The sequence below is a fragment of the Elephantulus edwardii genome, unplaced genomic scaffold, assembly GCF_000299155.1.
Source record: "Elephantulus edwardii isolate Elephantulus edwardi_28Jun2011 unplaced genomic scaffold, EleEdw1.0 scaffold00069, whole genome shotgun sequence".
NCBI lineage: Eukaryota > Metazoa > Chordata > Mammalia > Macroscelidea > Macroscelididae > Elephantulus > Elephantulus edwardii.
In genome coordinates, this window is record NW_006399819.1 from 10,797,180 (window position 1) to 10,807,243 (window position 10,064).

The following is a 10,064-nucleotide window of genomic DNA, read 5'->3' on the forward strand; positions in this document are numbered from 1 at the left end:
TGTCAAGAGTAGTCTTAAGAAAAGAAATTAATCAAAAAAAAAAAAAAAAGAAAAGAAATTAATCAGGGATCCCTCATTTTCTCAAATCTTCAAATTACATCCTGACTTATTTATAGACCCAGAATAAAATAAGATGAATTTTAAAAAATGTATTACAAGTAAAACTACCTAAAATAGATTTTAAATGTCATGCCAGCACTTTGGCCTCTCTATACTGAAAGTCAGTGAAAGCTTGAGCTGTACTCGTCTTAACTAATTTTGGTTAAAATTCTAGATTCTTCACTGACAGTTTAGTGTCTTCTGCCTTATGAGGATTAAAAAAAAATCCTGCAACACAATAAGTTATTTTTGTTTGGTTGTTTATTAGGTTTTTTACATTCTGGAATTACTTCCAACACATAAGTTCTCTATCTCTTGAACATCTTTATGTTGAAGAAATAAATTGGTGAGTAAATGATCACAAGAATTTTCATGAATAGTTAAGGAGAGATGTGCCTCTATTTGGAAGAAACAATAACAGTTCATTGCATTTTTATTAACTCTGTGTCTACATTAAACCAAAGTTGAAGGTATAAATGTGACTCCATTTAGTCTATTAACTTCACAGAAAAGAACTCTGTTCCACAGCCAATAATTATATTTTCTTTTTTTTTATATTTTCTAATCTAAAGCCACTGTTTCAATGATACATTCTTTGATGACAATGCAAAAAAAATTAATGATGATAATATAGAATTTTTTGAGCTTTTATCCAGGTAATATGCTAAGTTATTAACAAGCATTAAAATAACCTTTTACTTAAATGCTATTATCAAACCCTCATACAAAACTTTCTGATCCTGGCATTTAAAAATTTGGTAAAAGCATTAATATAAGAATAATATCTTAGTGTTTGATAGGATTTAAATTCTTACAGGTGGATTGGAGAACTCAAATAACTTACTCAATGCCACACAGTCTGACTATAGAATTTGCACTTTTATCTATTATATTTCAAGTCCTCATAACTTTCAGCAAGCAAGGTTGTGTCATATGCACAAGGCAGATTGTTGATGTGTCTTCCATTGATCGTGACACCACATTATTTTTAATAGAATTTTTATTTTATACTTATTTGCATACAAAGTTCATATACATTTTTTTCACACTGGATATTTCCATTTCCTTTACCTACACCTCCTTCCACCCTTCAAATTGTATGACCCTATGAATACCTCCCTGCCCATCCTCACTCCTCTGCTTCTACTCTCCCCCCTTGGATTCTCATACACATTTTACTAATTATCTTTCTATTTCTACAATAATGGTCTTATACAGTATTTGTCCTTGTGGGACTGAGTTAGTTCACGTAGCATAATGCTCTTCAGTCCCTCCCAAGTTAAGTAGTGATTTTCAAAACCAGTGTTCCTGCATGCTGTGTAGTATTCCATCATGTGAATGTACCACATTTTCTGACTTCCTTTGATTTTGGTTGGACATTTGGACTGTTTCCATGTTCTTGCGATGGTGAATAACACTGCTATGAACATTGGTTCCACCTTATTCTTTATAAAGTTCTACTTCTCAGATGATTTGTTCAGTATACAGGTTGAACAGGTGTGGAGAGAGGTTATGATCCTGACACATGCTTTTCTTTATTTTAAATCATAGAGTGTTCCTTGTTCTGCTCAAGCAACAGCTTCTTGGTCTAGGTCTTTTTTTTTTTTTCTTTATGCTGCCTCTTTTTAAACAGTCCCTCCGTAAGGACTATCCACTTAGCTTTGTATCCAAAGACGAAATTTGTAGGTGAAAGGAGTTAGCCTTCATTACAGACTGGTTAATTTCAGGGTAGAAAATATGGAACGCTTCACGAATTTGCGTGTCATCCTTGCGCAGGGGCCATGCTAATCTTCTCTGTATCATTCCAGTTTTAGTGTATGTGCTGCCAAAGCGAGCACAGGTCTTTTTCTATTCTTATAAACACATCAGCAGTGATACCTTTCATGCCACGGCCTCTTCTAAATTCCAGTTTGAACTTCTGTCCATTCTTTCTCAATACACTCTTACAGCTGTTTTTGGATGACCTTCAGCAATATTTTGCATGCATATGATACTGTTTGATAATTTGCACATTCTGTTGACTCATTTTTCTTGGGAATGGGAACAAATATCAATCTCTGCCAGTAAGTTGGCCAGGTAGCTGTCTTCCAAATTTCCTGGCACAGACTGGTGAGCAAGTTCAGAGCTACATCTGTTAGTTGAAACATGTTAATTGATCCCATTGATTCCTGAGTCCTTATTTTTAGCCATTGCCTCCATTGTAGCTTTGACGTCTTCTCCCATCACCATTGACTCTTTATAATATACTACTGCCTGAAATATTTTGGTGTCAAACAATTCTTTTTTGAGACAGTGACTTTGTGTATTCCCTCCATCTTTTTTTTTGATGATTCTGTGAATGATCATGATTTTACTCATAGCACATCTCAGGATTGCAACTCAAGGCTTTCATTTGTTTTTCAGTTCTTTCAGCTTGAGAAATGCTGAGCAAGTTCTTCTCTTTTTATTCTCCAACTCCATATCTTTACACATTCAGTTAAAATATCTTTCTTTGAAAGTGGGGAGGACTTGAAACATTTGTTGCAGAAGATCAAAGACTGTAGCCTACAATATGAGTTATATCTCAACATCAAAAAACCAAAAATCTTCCCTCCTGGGCCAAAAGGAAACATGATGATAGATGGAGAAAGGATTGATGTTGCCAGTGATTTAATCTTGCTTTCATCCACAATCAAAAGACATACTACACTGGGAAAGTCTGCTGTCAGAGACATCTCCAAAGGACTTCAGAGCACTGATGTCAGCCTAAGGACTAAGGTGCAAGCTATGGTCTTTTCAGTCACCTGCTATGCATCTGAGAGTTGAATAATAAGTAAAAATGACAGAAGATTGATGCCTTTGAGTTCTGGTATTGGAGAAGAATGCTCCATGTCCCATGGACTGCCAAAAGAATAAACACATATATCTTGAAGAAAGTGCAGCCAGAGTGCTCCTTGAAGGCAAGGATTTTGAAGCTCCATCTCACATACTTTGGCCACCTGGCCAGAAGGGACCAGTTCTTGGAGAAGGGCATCATGCTTGGAAGGATAGAAGGACAGTGCAGAAAGGGAAGAGTCTGGAGGAAATGGATTGGCAGGGTAACTGGGTCAATAAGATTAGGTGTGTCGGAGTTAATGAGATTGGCTATTGTACACAGGGTCACTATAAGTCTCAGGTGACTTGATGGTACATAACAACAACAGCCACTCAGTTAAACAATGTGCAAAGGAAGAACTTTGCCCTAAAGAATCTTGGGGATTTCAAGGGGTTTGTTTTGAGATTTGCAAAATTAGAAGTATTTGTCAGATGGATCTTGGCTGAAAGCAGAGAGTACCAGAAGAATGTCTATTTGTGTTTTAATGACTATATAAAGGAATTTGACTGTGTGGATCACAACAAATTGTGAAGAATGGGAATTGAGAAGAATGGGAATCCCAGAACACTTGATTGTGTTCGTGCGAAACCTATACCTCAACCAGGAGGCAGTCTTATGAACAGAGCAAGGAAACACTTCATGGTTCAAAATCAAGAAAGGAGTGGTTCAGGGATTTGTCCTTTCCCAGTACCTTTCAATCTATATGTGTAACAGATTATTTGAGAGGCTGCACTCTATGAAGAAGAATGTGGGATCAGGATTGAAGGAAGACTTCATCAATTACATGTTTATGAAGGTGACACAACTTTGCTTGCTGAAACTAAACAGAACTTGAAGCGTTTGCTGCAGAGGGTCAAGGAATGTAGTCTTCAATATAGCCTGTATTTCAACATCAAAAAAACAGACTTTCACAACCAGGAGATTGGTAGCATCATAATAGCTGGAGAAGAGACTGAGGTTGTTAACAATTTCATCTTGCTTAGGTCCACAAGCAACACTTTGGCACTAGCAGTCAGGAAATCAAAAGATGTGCTGCTTTGTTGTCAGGGTTATCTCTTGAGTGCTAAGGAGCAATGATGTCCGCTTAGAGACTACAGTGTGAGTGACCCAATTAATTGCTATTAATCTCAAAGCTGGGCAATGGCTAAGGATGACAGAAGATGTCTGTGAGTTGTGAAGCTGGAGAAGAGTATTGAACATACCAGGGACTGCCAAGAGAACAAACTGGTCTGTCCTTAGAGGGAAAAACCGTGTTGCTACCTGGAGATAAGGATTGTGAAGCTGAATCTGACATATCTTGGGCATGTTGCTAGGAGGGGACCAGTCCTTGGAGAAGGACAGTATGCTTGGAAGGGTAGAGGGTTAGCAAAGGAGAGGAAGACCCTGGATGAAATGGATTGACACAGTGACTATGGTAATGGGAGCAAAAAGGTCAGAGACAGTGGGATTGGCTCAGGGAAGGGCGTAGTTCAGAGCTATTGTTCATATGGTTGATATGAGTGAGAATCGACTCAATGGTACATAACAACAACAAATTAGAAGGGCATCTTGTCAAATATTATCTGTTCTCATTTTAGAAAAAGTATAGTTAGGGTGAACATTTCTTCCCTATATTTTACAATGCTAAATTAAGATTCCTTAAGAGCTTAATTCTGATACTTAGTAACCTGAATACCAAAGGATTTTACTTCCGGAATCTCACAGACTTTTATTTATCTACCACTAATACTCAAGCTATGATTTCTGCTAGACTTGAGTGCATTTAACAAGAAGTGCTCAAATATATTGTTAAAGCATTTAGTGCTAGATAAACAAAAGTCTGTGAGATTCCAGAAGTAAATGGAGCAGGATAGAGCAAGGTTCACGAGAGGACAAGGCTCCAGTCTGTTATTTATAGGGTCACTACAGACATAGGTGACTGGAGAGCACATAAAAACAACAAATGAAATCTGAGCAGGAAGCTGCAATATTGTTGGCCACCGTCAAGAGGCAGTAGCAGCACAGCTCAGACTTACTGCACGTTTCTGGTATCTAAGATCCCAGCACAACTCAGACTTACTGCATGTTTTTGGTATATAAGATCCCAGGCAAGCCAGCTGAACTATTAATAACAATAGAGGGAAAACACTTACCAAAGGATAAGGCTGAACATATGGCTATCAGAAGAATTTCTTCAAAGTAAAGAAGGCTGGAATTACGACAGGATTTAGAAAGCCATTTCAGCATATTAATTACCAAATAGTCATTATAGGTGACAGAAGAAATAATGTTATGTAGCTATAGACTACATAAGATTTCTTTAAAAAAGTTAACTTTTCTCAAATTTATATCAGGTCTGTATTTACAATGTATTTTCATATGAAGAATTTACACTCAGGCCCCTCTACAGATTGTCCTCAGCAACTCCTCTGGTCCTTTCTCCTGCCATTTCTCTGCATTGTACTCTACGTTTCTGCTGGGAGGAAGTGATCTCTTCACTGACATGGCTACGTCTCATGTACCCTTCCACATGAAAGTCTTTGCTCACATGGGATAGAAAACATAAGAAATATGTATTAAAAATAAAAAAGACCAGCTAATAATAATAATACAAAAAAAAGAAAGTGCTAAATAAGTATATGTGTGTATGTGTTATTTTTGTCATTGGGTAACAACATTTAGTCAGCTCTGACTCACAGCAACTCCATACACAATCATGAACATATCATGGACTGCCAAGAGAACAAACTAGTCTGTCCTGAGAGGGTAAAACCAGGTTGCTACTTGGAGGTAAGGATTGTGAAGCTGAATCTGACATACTTTGGGCATGTTGCTGGGAGGCAACCAGTCCTGATCCCATGTCATCTTGACAATCTTTGCTGTGCTTAACCTCATGGTTTCAGTCACTGACACCATTGCTTTTGTGGAGGACTTCCTCTCTTTCACTGGCCCTCTACTTTTGCAAGCATTATGTCCTTCTCCAGAAACTAACTCCTCAAGCTAACATGCTCATATAAAGTGACAGAAAATATATCACTTAGGTCAGATGCCCCCTAGTCTTTAAAGTGCTCTTTCGCGCTTTAGAGAGGTTTCTGGCAGCAGATTTTCCCGTTGCAAGATGTTGCTTAACTTCCTGACTTATGCTTCCATAGCTACTGATTGTAAGTCCAAGTGTGGTATAATCTGTGACAATATCAGCCTTTTTTTTTCATTTAGCACAAAGGTGTTTATAGTTCACTTGTGAGAATTTTTTCTTTATGCTGAGGTGTAATACACACTAAAGGCTATGTAATCTTTAAGCTTCATCAGTAAGTCCTTTAACTCTTCTCTGCTTTCTGTAAGCAAAACTTCATCATCTGCATATTACAGGTTCGTAATGAGTCTTCCTCAAAACCTGATGTCACATCCTAATTCTTACAATCCAGTTTCTGGGGTTATTTTCTCAGCATGCAGATTCAATATGTATGGTGAAAGAATACAACTCAAAACTACCACACGTCTCTTTCCTAATTTTAAACCATTCAGTATTCTCTTGTTCTATTCAAACAACTCCTTGGTCTATGTACTGATTCTCCATTAGTACAATTAAGCATTCTGAAATTCTCATTCTTCTCAGTGATGTCCACATTTTATTATGATCCACATAGCTGAATACCTGTACATAGTCAATGAAATACAGGTAAACGCCTTTCTGGTATTCTGTGCCTTCAGCCAAAAATCCATCTAATGTCGGCAATAATATGACATTTAATAACCTTTTCTAAATCCAGCCTGAATTTCTGGCAGTTCACTGTTGGTATTCTGCTAAAGCCATTTTGAATATAGTCTACAGTAAGATTTCACTTGTATGTGATATTTGCAATGTCTTTTTATAGTTTGTGCATTTGTTTGGGTGATTTTTTTTCTGGAATATGAATGAGGAATTCTGTTGATTGGCAAGGTAGCTATCTTCCAAATTTCCCAGCATTGATGAATAAACATACCCAGGGTTGCATCTGTTAAAAAAACACAACACAACACAACTCAGTTGATACTCTAACAACCGGGAGCTTTCTTTTTGTCAATGTCTTCAGAACAACTTGCCACAGTTCCTTCAGATCTACTGGTTCTTGATCATCTGCTGCCTACTGAAAGGTTTTGGTGTTGAACAGTTCTTTTTTTTTGGTACAGTAACTGTGCATTCTTTCTATCTTCTTTGGATGATTCCTACGTCATTCATATCTTGTCCATACATCATTAAGTCCTGAACCTCAAGGCATTGATTCGTTCTTCAGTTATTTCAGGTTAAGAAATACTGAGCATGTTATTCTCTCTTGGTTTTCTTTCTTTTTAAAAAAAATTAAATTTATTATTAATTTCAGTAAAAATTTACAGAGGCATTAGATCTCCATTCATTCATTGTTGCACATTTCTCCCCTCTCAAGCCTCCCCCCCCCCAGAACACTACCCTCTTGGAAAAGTAAAAGAAAAATTCTTTCATTGTTTTACAAACCCTCCCCAGGTCCACTCCACCATGTAGCCATCGCTCTAGACTCCTGTCATGACAGAAATACCTAATCACATATCTATTTTAAACAGTTTTCTCCCTCCTCTGTTTCAGTGCAGTATACATTATTGAACCCATCTTACTCAGTCTCTCCCCAACCCCAAGGTCAGTCCTCTTTTACAACAGTGGCACCATGCAATATTTGTCCTCTTGTGACTGGGATATTTCACTCAGCATAATAATATTGCATGAGTTCCTTGTTTTTCAATGCAGCATAGTATTCCATTGTGTGAATATACCACACCTTCTCTATCCATTCACTTGTTGATGGGCACTTAGGTTGTTTCCAACTCCTTGCTATTGTGAACAAAGCTGCAATAAACATGAGTGTACATATATCTGCTTGGATGTCAGTTATGGTCTCTTTGGGGTATATTCCCAGTAGTGGAATAGCTGGGTCAAATGGTATCTCTATTTGCAACTTTTTGAGAAAGCGCCATACCGCTTTCCACAGGGGTTGCACCATTTTACACTCCCACCAACAGTGAATAAGGGTTCCAGTTTCTCTACAACCTCGCCAGCATTTGTTGCTTGCTGTTCTGTAAAATTTTGCTATTTTGACTGAGGTAAGATGATATCTCATAGTTGTTTTAATTTGCATCTCTCTTAGGGCTAGGGATTTTTAACATTTCTTCATGTGCTTGTTGACCATCTGGATGTCGTCTTCGGTGTAGTGCCTGTTCATATCCTGTGCCCATTTTTCTATTGGATTATTTACCTTTATCTTGTTGTAGACTGCCAAGAAAACAAACAGATTCATCGTAGAGAGGATTAAACCAGGCTGCTCCTTGGAGGCAAGGATTCTGGGGCTTCGTCTGACATACTTTGGACATGTTGTAAGGAGAGACAGGTCTTTAGAAGGGGACATCATGCTGGGTAGAGTAGAGGGACAGCGCAGGAGGGGAAGACCCTCTATGAGGTGGATTGATTCAGTGACTGGGGTAAACGGGATGGGTGTGTCAGAGGCAATGAGACTGGCACAGGATAGAGCATGGTTTAGGGCTGTTGTATATAGGGTCGCTACGAGTCGCAAACGACTCGACGGCCCATAACAACAACAACAACAACAACAACAACAACAAACAGTCTTGTTGTGGTGCTCAAGTATTTCATAAATTCTGGATATAAGTCCCTTATCTGATATGTTATTACCAAATAATTTTTCCCAGTCGGTGGCTTCCCTTTTTACCCTGTTGGAGAAGTTTTGGGATGTGCATAGGGATTTGAGTCTTAAAAGATCCCATTCATCTACTTGATCTTTTCCTGGTTGTAGGTCTTTGGTTTTCTAATTCAAGATCTTTGCACATTATGTTATAGTCCTTTGCTTTGTCTTCTGAAGCTGCCTTTTGAAATTTTCTGTTTAACTCTCTATTTCATCATTTCTTCTATTCTCTTTAACTACTCTACATTAAAGAGCCAGTTTTTAAAGTCTCTTCTAATGTGGTTTGGGGTTTTTTTTTCTTCTTTTCTTTTCCTGTCTATTTAATGGCCTTTTGCTTTCTTCACGTATAATGTCCTTGATGTCATCCTCAAACCTTTTCTTGATATATATTAAGATCATATTTTTACTCTCACAGCCTTGTTTTCATTTTCTTGAGCTTCAATTTGGACTTCCATATGAGTAATTAGTGCTTTGTTCTATAGTTGGCTACTGGCTTCATTCTGACTAGCGATTTTGAGCTTTTCTACCATCCTTCTCCCTTGTTGTTTTTAGGTGTCATCAAGTCAACTACAATTCTTACTGACCCTACAGACAGCAGGTCTGAACTTTGTCCTATCTTGTGCCATCCACATCATCTCTTATATATTCAAATGCATTGTTACAGTCACTGCATCAGTCTATCTTGTTAAGAGTCTTCCTCTCATAATCCTCCACCTCTCAAAGCATGATGTATTTTTCCAAGAACTGGCCCATTCTAACAACTTGCACACTGTATGTGTTTCATCATCCTTGTCTCTAAGGAGCACCATGGTTGCACTTTTTCCAATGACATATTTGTTTGTTCCTTTGACTGTCCATGGGATAGTAAATATTCTTCTCCAACATTATAACTCAGAGATATCAATTGTTCTTCTGTTAGGGCTGGCACTGTAACTCCTTACCTGCTACACCACCATAACTCCCTGAAAGCACCAACATCTTTTTCTTCAAAGAGAAGAGAATTATTTGAAGATTGTCCTGACCCTATATGGCAGACTACTTCAGGGGTCACCAAAGACAGCCAGTGAGAAGGAAGCGATGCCAATGTCACGTCCACAGGGACATTGCCTGTCATGTTTTCATATGATCTCTAGGCTGAAACATGCCATATTGGTGAATTTCAAGAAAAGCTCATCTCAACAGCCATCTAAACGATGACCAAGCAGATGCCAAAGTTCTCATCCAAATGACCCTCTCTCTTCTCAATGTGATTTTAAATTAATTTGAGACCCTTGTACATGTTGTTCGTTGTTGTTATGTGTCATCGAGTCACCTGCGACTCATAGTGACCCTATGTACAACAGCCCTAGACTCCGCTCTGTCCTGTGCCAATCGCACCGTCTCCGACACTCCCATCCCGATTATCCCAGTCACTGAATCAATCC